This window comes from Balaenoptera acutorostrata, chromosome 3, assembly GCF_949987535.1.
Source record: "Balaenoptera acutorostrata chromosome 3, mBalAcu1.1, whole genome shotgun sequence".
NCBI classification, from domain to species: domain Eukaryota; kingdom Metazoa; phylum Chordata; class Mammalia; order Artiodactyla; family Balaenopteridae; genus Balaenoptera; species Balaenoptera acutorostrata.
In genome coordinates, this window is record NC_080066.1 from 173,245,592 (window position 1) to 173,262,314 (window position 16,723).

The 16,723-nt window shown below is 38.0% G+C and overlaps 1 protein-coding gene across 1 annotated transcript in view; it reads left to right on the forward strand.

Moving 5' to 3' along the window:
- PPP4R4 (protein phosphatase 4 regulatory subunit 4) overlaps positions 1-16,723 on the forward strand; it is a 104,248-nt gene that overhangs the window by 29,084 nt on the left and 58,441 nt on the right. The gene's annotated exons all lie outside the window — the stretch shown is intronic.

The window sequence follows — 16,723 nt, forward strand, 5'->3', positions numbered from 1 at the left end:
CTTGAGTGTTAAAAACTAAAATCGTAAAAACTTCTAGAAGAAAACATAAGACTAAATCTTTGTGACCTTGGGTTACACAAAGATTTCTTTATATATTGATACTAAAAGCATGAGCCATAGAAGAAAAATTTGATAAATTTGATTTCATGAAAGTGTAAAGCTTTTGCTCTTCAGAAGGCAGTTAAGAGAATGAAAAAATAAGTCATGGAATGGGAGAAAATATAAATCACATGCGTGATAAAGCATATGTGTTCAGAATACACAAAGAACTCTCAAGACTCAGTAATAAAACAACCCAATTTAAAAAAGGGCAAGAAATTTAAACTGATACTTCAAAGATTTGTGGATAGCCAATAAACGAAAGATGTTCAGTATCATTAGTCATTAGATAAATGCAAATAAATTTATACACCTGTTAGAATATATGTACTAACAAAACCCTGATAATACTAAGTATAGGCAAGAATGTGGAGCAACTCAAACTCTCATACACTGTTGGTGGAAATGTATCAATTAAATTGTACAATCACTTAGGGAAACAGTTTGGCAGTTTCTCAGAAGTTTAAACATACACCTATTGAATCACTCAACCAGTTCACTTCTAAGGATTAAGAGAAATTAAAGCAAGTGTTTATATAAAGACTTGTATATAATTGTAATAATAATTACAATTGTAATTATTGCAGTAATATCATTGCAACTCTATTTGTAATAGTCGAAATGAAAAATAATCCACATGGCCATCAACAGGTGAATGGATAAACAAATTGTGGTATATCCATATAATATACCACAAACTAATGTTTATATATTCTGAATCCAAGTCCTTTGTTGGTTATGTATTGAAATATCTTCTTCCACTCTGTGGTTTATCCTAATGTTTTAGATTAATTTTGTAAACAACATGTTTGGGTTTTATTTTTTATCCAATCTGACTCTGTTTTAATTAGAACATTTCATCCATTTACTTTTAATTGCATATATTATCTTACTATTTATTTGTTTTTTCTGTTTGGTGTTCTTTTTTTGTCAATTATTTCCTTTTTTTGAATTAATGAAGTGGTTTTATTACTTTATTTTCCGCCCCCTCCCATTAGCTTGGAACTCTCTTTTACTTTGTTAGTGACCTCTGGGATTATAACAAAGACACATTACCGAAGTTTAATGTTCATTGGTATTTTTACCTTCTTTCTGATAATATAAGAGCTCTTATTTTTGTGTTATTGTTGTCAGATATTTTAATTATTTATGTATTTCAAGACTCACAGTTATTACTGTTTTATATAATCAATATTTATTTAGACTTACCCACATATTTGTCATTTTTTGTTGCCTGCAGTGTTTTCATTTGGAATCATTTTTCTTCTGCCTGAAGAAAAATACCCCTTAGTATTTCCTTTAGTACAAATCTGCTAGTGACAAATTCTCTTTTTCTTTTTTGGCCTGAAAATGTATTTCACATTCAGTTTTTTAAATTAATTTTTTATTGTAATACAGTTGATTTACAATGTTGTGTTGGCTTCTTCTATACAGCAAAGTGAGTCAGTTATACATATACATATATCCACTCTTTTTTAGATTCTGTTCCCATATAGGTCATTACAGAATATTGAATAGAGTTCCATGTGCTATACTGTAGGTTCTTATTACTTACCTATATTATATATAGTAGTGTGTATATTTCAATCTCAATTTATCCCTTTCCCCGTTAGTAACCATAAATTTGTTTTCTACAAATTTTCTACAGATTTTCTACAAAATCTGTGACTCAATTTCTGTTTTGTAAATGGGTTCATTTGTACCATTTTTCTAGATTCCACATATAAGCAATATCATATGATATTTGCCTTTCTGTGTCTGACTTACTTCACTCAGTGTGACAATCTCTAGGTCCATGCATGTCACTGCAAATGGCATTATTTCGTTCTTTTTATGGCCGAGTAATATTCCATTGTATATGTGTACCCCATCTTCTTTATCCATTCCTCTGTTGATGGGCATTTAGGTTGCTTCCATGACCTGGCTATTGTAAATAGTGCTGCAATGAACATTGGGGTGCATGTATCCTTTCAAATTATGGTTTTCTCCAGATATATGCCCAGGAGTGGGATTACTGGATCATGTGGTAGATCTATTTTTAGTTTTTAAAGGAATCTCCATACTGTTCTCCATAGTGGCTGTACCGATTTACCTTCCCACCAACGGTGTAGGAGGGTTCCCTTTTCTCCACACCCTCTCCAGCATTTATTGTTTATAGATTTTTTGATGATGGCCATTCTGACTGGTGTGAGGTGATACCTCATTGTTGTTTTGATTTGCATTTCTCTAATAATTAGTGATGTTGAGCATCTCTTCTTGTGCCTCTTGGCCATCTGTATGTCTTCTTTGGAGAAATGTCTATCTAGATCTTCCGCTCAGTTTTTGATTGGGCTGTTTGTAAATAGATGTTTTATGAACAAGATTTTGCCCTATCTATATGGAGGTTTCTTTCTAGCATATGTATGGCTTCTTGAATCTGTGGCTTACTTTGTCAGTTTTGGAAAATTCTCAGACATTATCTTTTAAAATAATGCTCTGCTTAATCTTTTCTCTCCTTCGAGGACTGCAATTTCACATATATTTGACCTTTTCATAGTATCTTCTATGTCTTTTATCTTCTTTTCCATTCTTTTCTCTTTGTGATTCATTCTGAGTGTTATCTTGGCCCATGTTTCAGTTCACTAATTCATCTGTGTCTAAGCTGCTTTTGATTATTGTATTTTTCTGGTCTGGAATTTCTATTTAGCTCTTGAAAAATTCTGCCATATCCTTTTTAAAAAGTATCTTTGATTTTTCTGTCAAAATTCTCAATTGTATCTTTTATTCTTTTGAACCAGGTGTGTATCAGATAGCACCAATACCTGGGGCTCCTTTTGGTACTTTTCTATTTCCTTTTGTGTCTGTTGGTTCTCATTCATATTATCTCTTTGTGTGCCTGGATATTATTGATTGTGTGCTTGATCTTGTCTTTGACAAATTTTTCATAGAAGTAGTTTGAGACCTAGGGTAATATCTTCCTCTAGAAAGGAATATGTTTTCTTCTGACAGCCACTTAACTGCACTAGCAATAAAGTCTCACTTAATCCAGTTTCATGCATCAGATGACTTGAAACTGGGTTATTCTCTCTGCAAAGGCTGGGCTATGTTATTTATTTTTTTTAGTTTTTAAATTTTATTTTTTTGTACAGCAGGTTCCTATTAGTTATCCATTTTATACATATTAGCATATATATGTCAATCCCCATCTCCCAATTCATCACATCACCACCCCCCATCCGTGCCACTTTCCCCCCTTGGTGTCCATATGTTTGTTCTCTACATCTTTGTCTCTGTTTCTGCCCTGCAAACTGGTTCATCTGTACCATTTTTCTAGGTTCCACACATATGCATTAATATACGATATTTGTTTTTCTCTTTCTGACTTACATCACTCTGTATGACAGTCTCTAGATCCATCCAAGTCTCTACAAATGACCCAATCTTATTCCTTTTTATGGCTGAGTAATATTCCATTGTATGTATGTACCACATCTTTATCCATTCATCTGTTATTGGGCATTTAGGTTGCTTCCATGACCTGGCTATTGTAAATAGTGCTGCAGTGATCATTGGGATGCATGTGTCTTTTTGAATTGTGGTTTTCTCTGGGTATATGCCCAGTACTGGGATTGCTGGGTCATATGGTAATTCGATTTTTAGTTTTTTAAGGAATCTCCATACTGTTCTCCATAGTGGCTGTATCAATTTACATTCCCACCAACAGTGCAAGAGGGTTCCCTTTTCTGCACACCCTCTCCAGCATTTATTGTTTGTAGATTTTCTGATGATGCCCATTCTAACTGGTGTGAGGTGATACCTCATTGTAGTTTTGATTTGCATTTGTCTAATAATTAGTGATGTTGAGCAGCTTTTCATGTGCTTCTTGGCCATCTGTATGTCTTCTTTGGAGAAATGACTATTTAGGTCTTCTGCCCATTTTTGGATTGGGTTGTTTTTTAATATTGAGCTGTATGAGCTGTTTATATGTTTTGGAGATTAATCCTTTGTCCATTGATTCATTTGCAAATGTTTTCTCCCATTCTGAGGGTTGTCTTTTCGTCTTGTTTGTAGTTTCCTTTGCTTTGCAACAGCTTTTAAGTTTCATTAGGTCCCACTTGTTTATTTTTGTTTTTATTTCCATTACTCTAGAAGGTGGATCAAAAAAGTTCTTGCTGTGATTTATGTCAAACAGTGTTCTTCCTATGTTTCCTCTAAGAGTTTTATAGTGTCCAGTCTTACATTTAGGTCTCTAATCCATTTTGAGTTTATTTTTGTGTATGGTGTTAGGGAGTGTTCTAATTTTATTCTTTTACATGTAGCTGTCCAGTTTTCCCAACACCACTTATTGAAGAGACTGTCTTTCTCCGTTGTATATCCTTGCCTCCTTTGTCATAGATTAGTTGACCATAGGTGCATGGGTTTATCTCTGGGCTTCCTATCCTGTTCCACTGATCTGTATTTCTGTTTTTGTGCCAGTACCATATTGTCTTGATTACTGTAGCTTTGTAGTATAGTCTGAAGTCAGGGAGTCTGATTCCTCCAGCTCCATTTTTTTCCCTCAAGACTGCTTTAGTTTTTTTGGGGTCTTTTGTGTCTCCATACAAATTTTAAGATTTATTATTCTAGTTCTGTAAAAAATGCCATTGGTAATTTGATAAGGATTGCATTGAATCTGTAAATTGCTTTGGGTAGTATAGTCATTTTCACAATATTGATTCTTCCAATCCAAGAACATGGTATATCTCTCCATCTGTTTGTATCATCTTTAATTTCTTTCATCAGTGTCTTATAGTTTTCTGAGTACAGTTCTTTTGTCTCCCTAGGTAGGTTTATTCCTAGGTATTTTATTCTTTTTGTTGCAATGGTAAATGGAAGTGTTTCCTTAATTTCTCTTTCAGATTTTTCATCATTAGTATAAAGGAATGTAAGAGATTTCTGTGCATTAATTTTGTATCCTGCTACTTTACCAGCTTCATTGATTAGCTCTAGTAGTTTTCTGGTGGCATGTTTAGGATTCTCTATGTAGAGTATCATGTCATCTGCAAACAGTGACAGTTTTACTTCTTTTCCAATTTGTATTCCTTTTATTTCTTTTTCTTCTCTGATTGCCATGGCTATGACTTCCAAAACTGTGTTAAATAGTAGTGGTGAGAGTGGACATCCTTGTCTTGTTCCTGATCTTAGAGGAAATGCTTTCAGTTTTTCACCATTGAGAATGATGTTTGCTGTGGGTTTGTCGTATATGGCCTTTATTATGTTGAGGTAGGTTCCCTCTATGCCCACTTTCTGGAGAGTTTTTATCATAAATGGGTGTTGAATTCTGTCAAAAGCTTTTTCTGCATCTATTGAGATGATCATATGGTTTTTATTCTTCAATTTGTTAATGTGGTGTATCACACTGATTTGCGTATATTGAAGAATCCTTGCATCCCTGGGATAGATCCCACTTGATCATGGTGTATGATCCTCTTTTTTTTTTTTTTTTAACAAATGGGAACTCTTTTTTTTTTTTTTTTTTAAATTAATTTATTTATTTATTTTTGGCCGTGTTGGGTCTTCGTTTCTGTGCGAGGGCCCCCTCCAGCCGCGGCAAGCGGGGGCCACTCCTCATCGCGGTGCGCGGGCCTCTCACTATCGCGGCCTCTCCTGCCGCGGAGCACAGGCTCCAAACGCGCAGGTTCAGCAGCCGTGGCCCACGGGCCCAGCCGCCCCGCGGCATGTGGGATCCTCCCAGACCAGGGCTCGAACCCGTGTCCCCTGCACCGGCAGGCAGACTCTCAACCACTGCGCCACCAGGGAAGCCCTATGATCCTTTTAATGTGTTGTTGGATTCTGTTTGCTAGTATCTTGTTGAGGATTTTTGCATCTATATTCATCAGTGATACTGGTCTGTAATTTTCTTTTTTTGTAGTGTCTTTGTCTGGTTTTGGTATCAGGGTGATGGTGGCCTCATAGAATGAGTTTAGGGGTGTTCCTTCCTCTGCAGTTTTTTGGAAGAGTTTGAGAAGGATGGGTGTTAACTTTTCTCTAAATGTTTGATAGAATTCACCTGTGAAGCCATCTGGTCCTGGACTTTTGTTTGTTGGAAGATTTTTAATCACAGTTTCAATTTCATTACTTGTGATTGGTCTGTTCATATTTTCTATTTCTTCCTGGTTCAGTCTTGGAAGCTTATACCTTTCTAAGAATTTGTCCATTTCTTCCAGGTTGTCCATTTTATTGGCATAGAGTTGCTTGTAGTAGTCTCTTAGGATACTTTGTATTTCTGCGGTGTCCATTGTAACTTTTCCTTTTTCATTTCTAATTTTATTGATTTGAGTCCTCTCCCTTTTTTTCTTGATGAGTCTGGCTAATGGTTTATCAATTTTGTTTATCTTCTCAAAGAACCAGCTTTTAGTTTTATTGATCTTTGCTATTGTTTTCTTTGTTTCTATTTCATTTATTTCTGCTCTGATCTTTATGATTTCTTTCTTTCTACTAACTTTGGGTTTTGTTTGTTCTTCTTTCTCTAGTTTCTTTAAGTGTAAGGTTAGATTGTTTATTTGAGATGTTTGTTGTTTCTTGAGGTAGGCTTGTATTGCTATAAGCTTCCCTCTTAGAACTGCTTTTGCTGCATCCCATAGGTTTTGGATTGTCATGTTTCCATTGTAATTTGTCTCTAGGTGTTTTTTGATTTCCTCTTTGATTTCGTCAGTGATCTCTTGGTTATTTAGTAACGTATTGTTTAGCCTCCATGTGTTTGTGTTTTTTATATTTTTTTTCCTGTAATTGATTTCTAATCTCATAACGTTGTGGTCGGAAAAGATGCTTGATATGATTTCAATTTACTGAAGCTTGATTTGTGACCCAAGGTGTGATCTATCCTGGAGAATGTTCCATGTGCACTTGAGAAGAAAGTGTAATCTGCTGTTTTTGGATGGAATGTCCTATAAGTATCAATTAAATCTCTCTGGTCTATTGTGTCATTTAAAGCTTGTGTTTCCTTATTAATTTTCTGTCTGGATGATCTGTCCATGGGTGTAAGTGAGGTGTTAAAGTCCCCCAGTATTATTGTGTTACTGTTGATTTCCTCTTTTATAGCTGTTAGCAGTTGCCTTATGTATTGAGGTGTTCCTGTGTTGGGTGCATATATATTTATAATTGTTATATCTTCTTCTTGAATTGATCCCTTGATCATTATGTAGTGTGCTTCCTTGTCTCTTGTGACATTCTTTATTTTAAAGTCTATTTTATCTGATATCAGTATTTCCACTCCAGCTTTCTTTTGCTTTACATTTACATGGAATATCTTTTTCCATCCCCTCACTTTCAGTCTGTATGTGTCCCTAGGTCTGAAGTGGGTCTATTGTAGACAGCATATATATGGGTCTTGTTTTTGTATCCATTCAGCAAGCCTGTGTCTTTTGGTTGGAGCATTTAATCCATTTACATTTAAGGTAATTATTGGTATGTATGTTCCTTACCATTTTCTTAATTGTTATGGGTTTGCTTTTTTTTTTTTTTTTTTTATAAATTTATTTATTTTATATTTATTTATTTATTTTTGGCTGTGTTGGGTCTTCGTTTCTGTGCGAGGGCTTTCTCTAGTTGTGGCGAGTGGGGGCCACTCTTCATCGCGGTGCGCGGGCCTCTCACTGTCGTGGCCTCTCTTGTTGCGGAGCACAGGCTCCAGACGCGCAGGCTCAGTAGTTGTGGTGCACGGGCCTAGTTGCTCCGCGGCATGTGGGATCTTCCCAGACCAGGGCGCGAACCCGTGTCCCCTGCATTGGCAGGCAGAATCTCAACCACTGCGCCACCAGGGAAGCCCTATGGGTTTGCTTTTGTAGGTCCTTTTCTTCCCTTGTGTTTCCCACTTAGAGAAGTTCCTTTAGCATTTGTTATAGAGCTGTTTGATGGTGCTGAATTCCCTTAGCTTTTGCTTGTCTGTAAAGCTTTTGATTTCTCCACTGAATCTGAATGAGATCGTTGCTGGGTAGAGTAATCTTGGTTGTAGGTCTTTCCTTTCATCACTTTAAATATATGGTGCCACTCCCTTCTGGCTTGTAGAGTTTCTGCTGAGAAATCAGCTGTTAATGTTATGGGAGTTCCCTTGTATGTTATTTGTCATTTTTCCCTTGTTGCTTTCAGTAACTTTTCTTTGTCTTTAATTTTTGTCAGTTTGATTACTAGATGTCTCGGCGTGTTTCTCCTTGGGTTTATCGTGCCTGGGACTCTCTGCGCTTCCTGGACTTGGGTGGCTATTTCCTTTCCCATGTTAGGGAAGTTTTCGACTATAATCTCTTCAAATATTTTCTCAGGTCCTTTCTCTCTTTCTTCTCCTTCTGGGACCCCTATAATGCGAATGTTGTTGTGTTTAATGTTGTCCCAGAGGTCTCTTAGGTTGTCTTCATTTCTTTTCATTCTTTTTTCTTTATTCTGTTCTGCGGCAGTGAATGCCACCATTCTGTCTTCTGAGTCACTTATCCATTCTTCTGCCTCAGTTATTCTGCTATTGATTCCTTCTAGTGTATTTTTCATTTCAGTTATTGTATTGTTCATCTCTGTTTGTTTGTTCTTTAATTCTTTGAGGTGTTTGTTCTTTAATTCTTCTAGGTCTTTGTTAAACATTTCTTGCATCTTCTCAATCTTTGCCTCCATTCTTTTTTGAAGGTCGTGGATCATCTTCACTATCCTTATTCTGAATTCTTTTTCTGGAAGGTTGCCTATCTCCACTTCATTTAGTTGTTTTTCTGGGCTTTTGTCTTGTTCCTTCCTCTGGTACATAGCCCTCTGCCTTTTCATCTTGTCTAGCTTTCTGTGAATATGGTTTTTGTTTCACAGGGTGCAGGATTGTAGTTCTTGCTTCTGCTGTCTGCCCTCTGGTGGATGAGGCTATCTGAGAGGCTTGTACAAGTTTCCTGATGGGAGGGACTGGTGGTGGGTAGAGCTGGGTGTTGCTCTGGTGGGCAGAGCTCAGTAAGCCTTTAATATGCTTGTCTGCTGATGGGTGGGGCTGGGCTCCCTCCCTGTTGGTTGTTTGGCCTGAGGCGACCCAACCCTGGAGCCTACCTGGGCTCTTTGGTGGGGCTAATGGCGGACTGTGGGAGGGCTCATGCCAAGCAGTACTTCCCAGAACTTCTGCTGCCAGTGTCCTCATCCTCACGGTGAGCCAGAGCCACCCCCTGCCTCTGCAGGAGACCCTCCTACAGTAGCAGGTAGGTCTGGTTCAGTCTCCTGTGGGGTCAATGCTTCTTCCCCTGGGTCCCGATGCACACACTACTTTGTGTGTGCCCTCCAAGAGTGGAGTCTCTGTTTCCCCCAGTCCTATCGAAGTCCTGCAGTCAAATCCCCCTAGCCTTCAAAGTCTGGTTCTGTAGGAATTCTTCCTCCCGTTGCCGAACCCCCAGGTTGGGAAGCCTGACGTGGGGCTCAGAACCTTCATTCCAGTGGGTGGACTTCTGTGTTATAATTGTTCTCCAGTATGTGAGTCGCCCACCCAGCAGTTATGGGATTTGGTTTTATTGTGATTGCGCCCCTCCTACCATCTCATTGCGGCTTCTCCTTTGTCTTTGGATGTGGGGTATCTTTTTGTGAGTTCCAGTGTCTTCCTGTCGATGATTGTTCAGCAGTTAGTTGTCATTCCGGTGCTCTCACAAGAGGGCGTGAGCGCACGTCCTTCTACTCCGCCATCTTGAACCAATCTCTGGGCTACTTTAGGATTACCCTTGTCTTATCCGGGGGGGCTTACCAGTGCCTCTGTAAGGCTGTCAGAAAGGCTGCTTAAGTTTTCAGCCTCTCAGGAGCCTTTTCTAGAATCAGCAGATGCTTCCAGGGGAAAACCAGGCCCCAAATTACATGCTTACCTTTCTGGATTTCCATTGTCTCTTAGATCTTGGATGTGAAATTTTTTCACTACCTTGTTAGTTTCCATATGCCTTTGTGCAGATGATTATTACATTTTGTCCAGCTTTTTTTTTTTTTTTAAATTTTTATTTATTATTTATTTATTATGTTTATTTTTGGCTGTGTTGGGTCTTCGTTTCTGTGTGAGGGCTTTCTCCATTTGCGGCGAGTGGGGGCCACTCTTCATCGCGGTGCGCGGGCCTGTCACTATCGCGGCCTCTCTTGTTGCGGAGCAGAGGCTCCAGACGCTCAGGCTCAGTAGTTGTGCCTCACGGGCCCAGTTGCTCTGCGGCATGTGGGATCTTCCCAGACCAGGGCTCGAACCCGTGTCCCCTGCATTGGCAGGCAGATTCTCAACCACTGTGCCACCAGGGAAGCCCTGTCCAGCTTTTTAAATTATCCTCATCATAAGAGCTGATTAGAATTACCTACTCTGCTGTTACTGAAAGAGGAAGTTCCCTTTCCTTTTTTTTTTCCTTCTTGATTTAATCTCAGAACAATATTAATCCCAAATAATTTCTTTTTATATACTTGCATATACTCTGTCATCACCTCTACCCCTACACAGATCAATTGATTGTTTTCTAATGATGTGTTAGGAATAGTCCAGAACCTAAAATTAAATATTCTGCCAAAACACTTGTGATGGATCTCTTTTTTAAACTTTGAGTTCTTCAACACCCTTTTTTTTTTATTGGGATGAAATTGTTTTGCAGTAGCAGATCTCCACTTTTGGTCTATATTTGCTCTGTAGGCAGTCTTATCCACACACCCTTGGCTTTAAATATCATCTATATAAATTTTATCTATTCTATATTAATTCTTATTTATAGCAGATCTTTTCAGAGTATCAGAACTGTATATACAATTCCCTGTTTGTACTGTCTCCTCGGATGCCTCAAAGTCACCTCAAAGTTAACTAGTCCAAAACTGAGCCCCTGCTATTTCCTCTCGACATCTGGGCTCCCTCCAGAGTCCCCTATCCTAATGGGTAACCTTCTTATCCACCTGGCTTTCAAGCCAGGATGTGGGGAGTCATCCTTGATACCACCTGTCTTTTACTACTTGTTTATACAATCCTGTTTATTTTATGTTTTAAATATTGAGTCCACCCACCTCTCTCCAGCACTACTACCTCTACCCTAGTCCAAACTATTATGAGGGTTCAAGTGATCCTCACCCACTACCTCCCTGCCTTTCCATCCTCCCTCCTTTCTAATCCTTTTCAACTTTATAATCAGCATGCTATTTCAAAGCATTTAAAACTACAATTTGAATATTCTGTTGGTTAATGCATCTAAGGCCCTATGTAATTTGGGCTCTGTCTGTTTCACTAGCCTCTGCCCCATCCCCTTCACGATTTGCTCCAGGCACACTGACCTTCTCTCAGCTCCTGGAATCTACCATCCTCCTCCTCACTCCTCAGCGCCGGGAATGCTTGCCTTCCTACTCCTCTTGCTTTCCTGCCTTCCTTTATCCTAGCTTTTGTCTAGTTATCCCTTTCTCTTCACAAGGTCAGTTGTCACTTCTCAGTGATCCCCTTTCCTCAGAGGAGACTAGTTCACCCAGCAGATGCTCAATGGCACCTTGTACTTCCTATCCTTAGATTTTGCCACACTTTTAATTACAGGATGAACAGGTACATTGCTAGCCCTGCTCATTGCTAAGTCTCCAGCTCCTAGCACAGTGCCTTGAATGTAACTAAATGGTTATTTGTTCAATATTTTAACGTATATAATCAATAGCAGTCCCTCAAAGGTAAGGAACCATGTCTTTGACTTTTCTCCAGTTTCCCAGAATACTTAGTATGATGTTGGTACTTAATAAATAGATGAGAATGAAATTAAAATTATATTATCAGAATTAGATTTTCATTGGGCTACATTAGAGAGAGATTAGGATAGAAGGGAAAAGTACTGTGACTGACTAGAGAGAAAAGAAAGCCTTACTTGCTTACAGAAATTTGCCATACTTTCCAATGCTGCCTCTCCCGCCCCCGAAAACAGTTTCTAATTTTTTTCAAAAAATGTTTAATTAAATATGACTACAGTGGATCATTTGAAATGGTTATTTGTAACTCTTGTGTCCATTAAGTAGTTATTTCTTTGATAAGCACATCCTTTCTTTGCAATGTTTTAAATGACTTTATTTATATTTCAAGCCTAAATTACCCATGATTCTAATTTATTATGTGTAAAAATGACTTGGCTGGGTCGTCCAGCTCAAAGTTCAGTTTCAAAACCATGGTATTGAAATATATTGATTTCTTCTGGTGTCCTTGTGACTTTGCATGGCTGGATACTTCACTGCATGTTTGCAGTAGTCACATGATAGTTACTATTGGTATTGGTATTTTCTTTTTGGAAAGAGATCTTTGGGATATTTTATGTGTACCTCCTCATGAACCTTGCTAATCACTGAAACACAGATTAAAAGAAGGGTAAAACACACCCTTTTTATCCTTGTCTACTGCCTTCACTTTATTTTCCCTCTCCGATTTTGATCTTCAGTGCTCTCAACTAGTTCTCTCCACCCTTTACTTAAGTGTGGAACGTGGCAGTCAGTGATAGGGAAGAGAACGAGATACCGTAGTTAATTGTTAAAGGTACTTTAGAGTTGGCATGTTCCAATTATTCATATTTAACTCAGTTGTAAAGTCTTTTATAAATAGTGTAATTTTATAGTGAAAAGAGTTGTTCACTATTAGTGTTAGGTACTAAAAATTCCCACACTTATGACCCTCAAAACCCCAGATATTTTATATGTCCTAGGTTTTTAGTATTTTAATATATAAATCCCTATTATTTAGTTTCAAAATAACCAGTGATGTTATCTCTAAAAATATACAAAGATACTTTGTAATTTTAGGATTCCTTTACCTTTAACCAGCACTATTTATGGTAGATATGTTTACCAGTTTTATTTAATAAGTTTAGTTTCCAAATGCATGAACCCAAAATCTTTGCTCTTTTGGAGTAAGCCAGTGATTTATTTATGCTTCTCTATGTTGTGTATTGTAAAGAGAAAGATCTTCTTGATGCATTATAATGAGGGTTTATTGGCGACAGCGGTTTCCCTCTCTGCAAGGACATTACATTGTTTTACAAAATGCTTTCTTGCACCATTCATGCGAACTTAAGAATGAATTTAAACACAGAAGCATCTAGTACATTTTCCTTCCTTGAGTGGGAATGATTTTTAAATTCGGAAATGTATCATTAACTCATTTATAAAATGTCTCATTTCATTTTTGAGGAATTCAAATTGGAATGCCAGCCATACGATAGTACGTAAGAGGAATGGTAACTGGCATTAAGGCATGCACTTAAGCAATAGAGGAATTTACTTTTCAGTGTCTTCCAAGGTCCATGAGGATGCACACTTATTTACCCAGAGAGTATGGATCTCACTATGTTTGTCCAGAGGGTGTGACTCTGTGGAGGAGAACACTAACTGGTAAGTATCAAATTCTTATTGTATTATGTTTCAGAAAACTATGTTTAGAAATCAATTGAATTTTAGCAGTGATGAAATCTCTTAGTCTGTGCTGGTTTCTTAACAGTGGACAGTCCCAGATGTTGAAGTCAGCACAACAAGAGAAAAACCCAAATCCTGATAAGACTTGAGGATTTTTCGAAAATTAATGCAAAATAGTTGGGGCAAATGTTGCTGCGGCAGTCAAGACTAAGTAATACAGTAAGAAGATATGAAGTTGGAGAGCTTCTCATGTTCTTCCTTTGCATAAAGTTTGCATACGTACAAAACCCAGGACTTTAATGACTTTAAGAGGGGCAGAATTACATCTCTTGGAACCTAAAACAACAGACTCATGTGAACTGGAATGCACATTGTGGCCCTCACAATTTATTTAAATATTTCTTTGCAAAGCACTCTCTGTTTCTAAAGAAAAGCTATGCCTTCTGAAACCTGTAAGTGATGTATCCTGGCCACATCAAATCTTCTAAAAGCGTTTTCCAAATCCAGAATTGTTAGTGTGGAACAAATGTTTGTTTTGGAAACAGTAAAACCGGGGGATTTGGGAGGGTTGATTTCAGAGACCAGTTGCTGCTCTGCTTTACGCCTTATCATTCCTTCTCTTTTTCTTTTCAGCTAGGGACTCTTAAGATACATAATTGACTGTTGATTGAAAAAACTTGTAAAATGACATTTGTATGTATGATACAAAAGTTTAAAACAAAACACAGCACAAAAATCAGCCACCCTAATATGTGATCAGTTTTCTGGGAATTAACCCCACCACATAAACATCTGCCACAGTAAAGCCACTGCCAGATCTTAGGGTTGATGGAAGCCACACCTTAATAAATGGTGAATGGAAGTGCAGAGTCTGTGAAGAAGAATTTGTTGCCTGGCTTCGGCATCAGGCAGACAAAGGGTTAAGTCTTAGAGTTGCCAATTACAAGCTTGCTGGCCTTCAGCAAAATACTTGACAGCTCTGGGTCTGTTCCTTCTGCTGTAGAATGATATATGTCATGGTGACTGGCAGGGGTCCCACCGTGCTGAATCAAGGACTCCGGGTACATGGTCTAAATCACGGTTGCAGAGACACTGGGGTGGAAGATGGCAGGAATATCTCCTCATTGACATGCCAGAAAGAGAATTGAGAATGCATTTCTATGTGATCCATTTTTGCTTTGCCTTGTGTCTAATTCTACCAATCCCTAATCTTTAGGACTCGCTTCAGAATCTCTTGAAGCCACCTCTTAGGAGATGTGGGAAAAGTGTGTGCAGGGAGAGAGCGTCAAGAGGAGAAAGTTTAGGTGAAAGGGTGAGAGATACTCAGTCATCCAGCAGTTACCTACTGAGCGCCTGCCATGTGCTGTAGGAGTCGGGGATATGGTAGTGAACAAAACAGACAAAAAACTGTGCAGTCATGAAGCTCACGTTCTAGATGTGGGAGGTAGACCATAAACAGATGGACTTGTTGTATGTTGGACAATGGAGATGATAAACCCGTCGGGTCATGGCGAGGGCTGGGGCAAGGGGGTGGCTTTCTGTTTAAAATAGGGTCATCAGGGAAGGGCTCATTGAAAAGGTGACATTAGAATAGAGGCTTGAAAGAGATCAGGGAGCCAACCATGTGGAAATCTGGGAAAAGGGAATTGGGAACAGATCTTTGTAATTCATTGAAAAGGTTTTGACATTTCCTTGAGTGGGTTGGAAAGCCACTGGAGAGTTTTGAGCAGAAAAGTGACATGATCTGACTTTTTAAAAAGAATCTCTCTGGCTGCTGTAGAGAATAGGTAATAGAGGGGCAGTGATAGAATCAGGGACTAGTTAGCAGGTTATTGGAGTAATTCAGGCGGGAGATGATGGTGGCTTGGATCAGAGTGGTAGCCGTGGAGGTGATAGGTGGTCAGATTTTGGATCAGGATTGACTGGTCATTTGATTATGGTAAGTGAGGGACTGAGAGGAGTTAAGGATGACCCCAAAGTTTCTGGGTTGAAAGCTGGAAGGGCAGAGTTGTCATTGATTGTTTAGAAGAAGGTGGGAGGAAGAGCCAGTTTTGGGGAGAGGTCTGTTAAGGTGATGAGATTCCTACCAGATATCCAAGGGTAGTGGAGAGGAGACAGTTGGATGTACAATGGTCATTATGTAAACGCTCAGTTTGCACAAGTTGGTAAGTCATAAAAGTGCTATTTAAATGATTTCAATCAAATCTCTAAGAAGATAAAGCCATAATTTACATTTTATATATTAGGAAATAATGCAGAAAGACTAATTTTCCTAAGATCACAGATATGAAACTTTGTTTTATGGTTGCAAGTTCCACCTTGTTCTACCAACTTTACTCTATTAGTCATAAAATAGGCATACAAGGGAAATTCCAGTAGTTGCCACAATTGATTAAACAAAGTAAGACTTTTAGCTGCCTTTGCATTATGCACACCCACACAGTCTTCTAGAGAAGTACAGGTGATATCTTTGGTGAGGTTTATATGAAAGATAGGGTTTTTTTTGACTCTTTGATGTGTTAAACTATTCTGATGTAGGCTTTGACTTTAAAAGGTGAGTGGAGACGGCTATGAATATAATTAATTTTTAAAAGCATTCTTACATTTTAAAAAATTCCTTTTTATAAATACAGTTTACTTTGTAGTAATTTGTGTTCTTGTCACTTGTTTAAAGGGGAAAATACATTTGCACAATCTTAAGTGTATTCCTTTTTTATAGTGGAATGCATAATATTTATTTTTTGAAGCAGAAATACAAGTAATAAAAACACATGCGATTGAGCTTTGACATTATTGTTATAGGTGGGAATGGCAAACTGTACAATACAAAGAGCAAAACAGAAATTGAGATCTATTAAAAATGACTATTCTATTATCTAAATGTTTATGTACTTTTTAAAATTTTTATGCAATAAAGCAATGGAGTGTTATTTCATAAATTCCTAAGACATTTCAACTTTATGTGGTCTAGGGACTTCTCTGGCAGTTCAGTTGTTAAGACTCTGCGCTTCCACGCAGGCGGCGCTGGTTCTATTCCTGGTCGGGTAACTAAGATCCCACATGCCACGTGGTGTGGCCAAAAAAAATTATATATATTGAATATATATATATATGCTGTTACAGAAAACCCCGAACGAACTTTTTGGCCAACCCAATAGATATAAATGTTATGTGGTCTAATAAGTTAAACAATCAGGAGCAGATTAATATAGTTTTCTCAAAGTAATAAAAGGAAGTACATATCCTTAAAGGTCATATATAGTTATTTTGTACAATATGACTATGT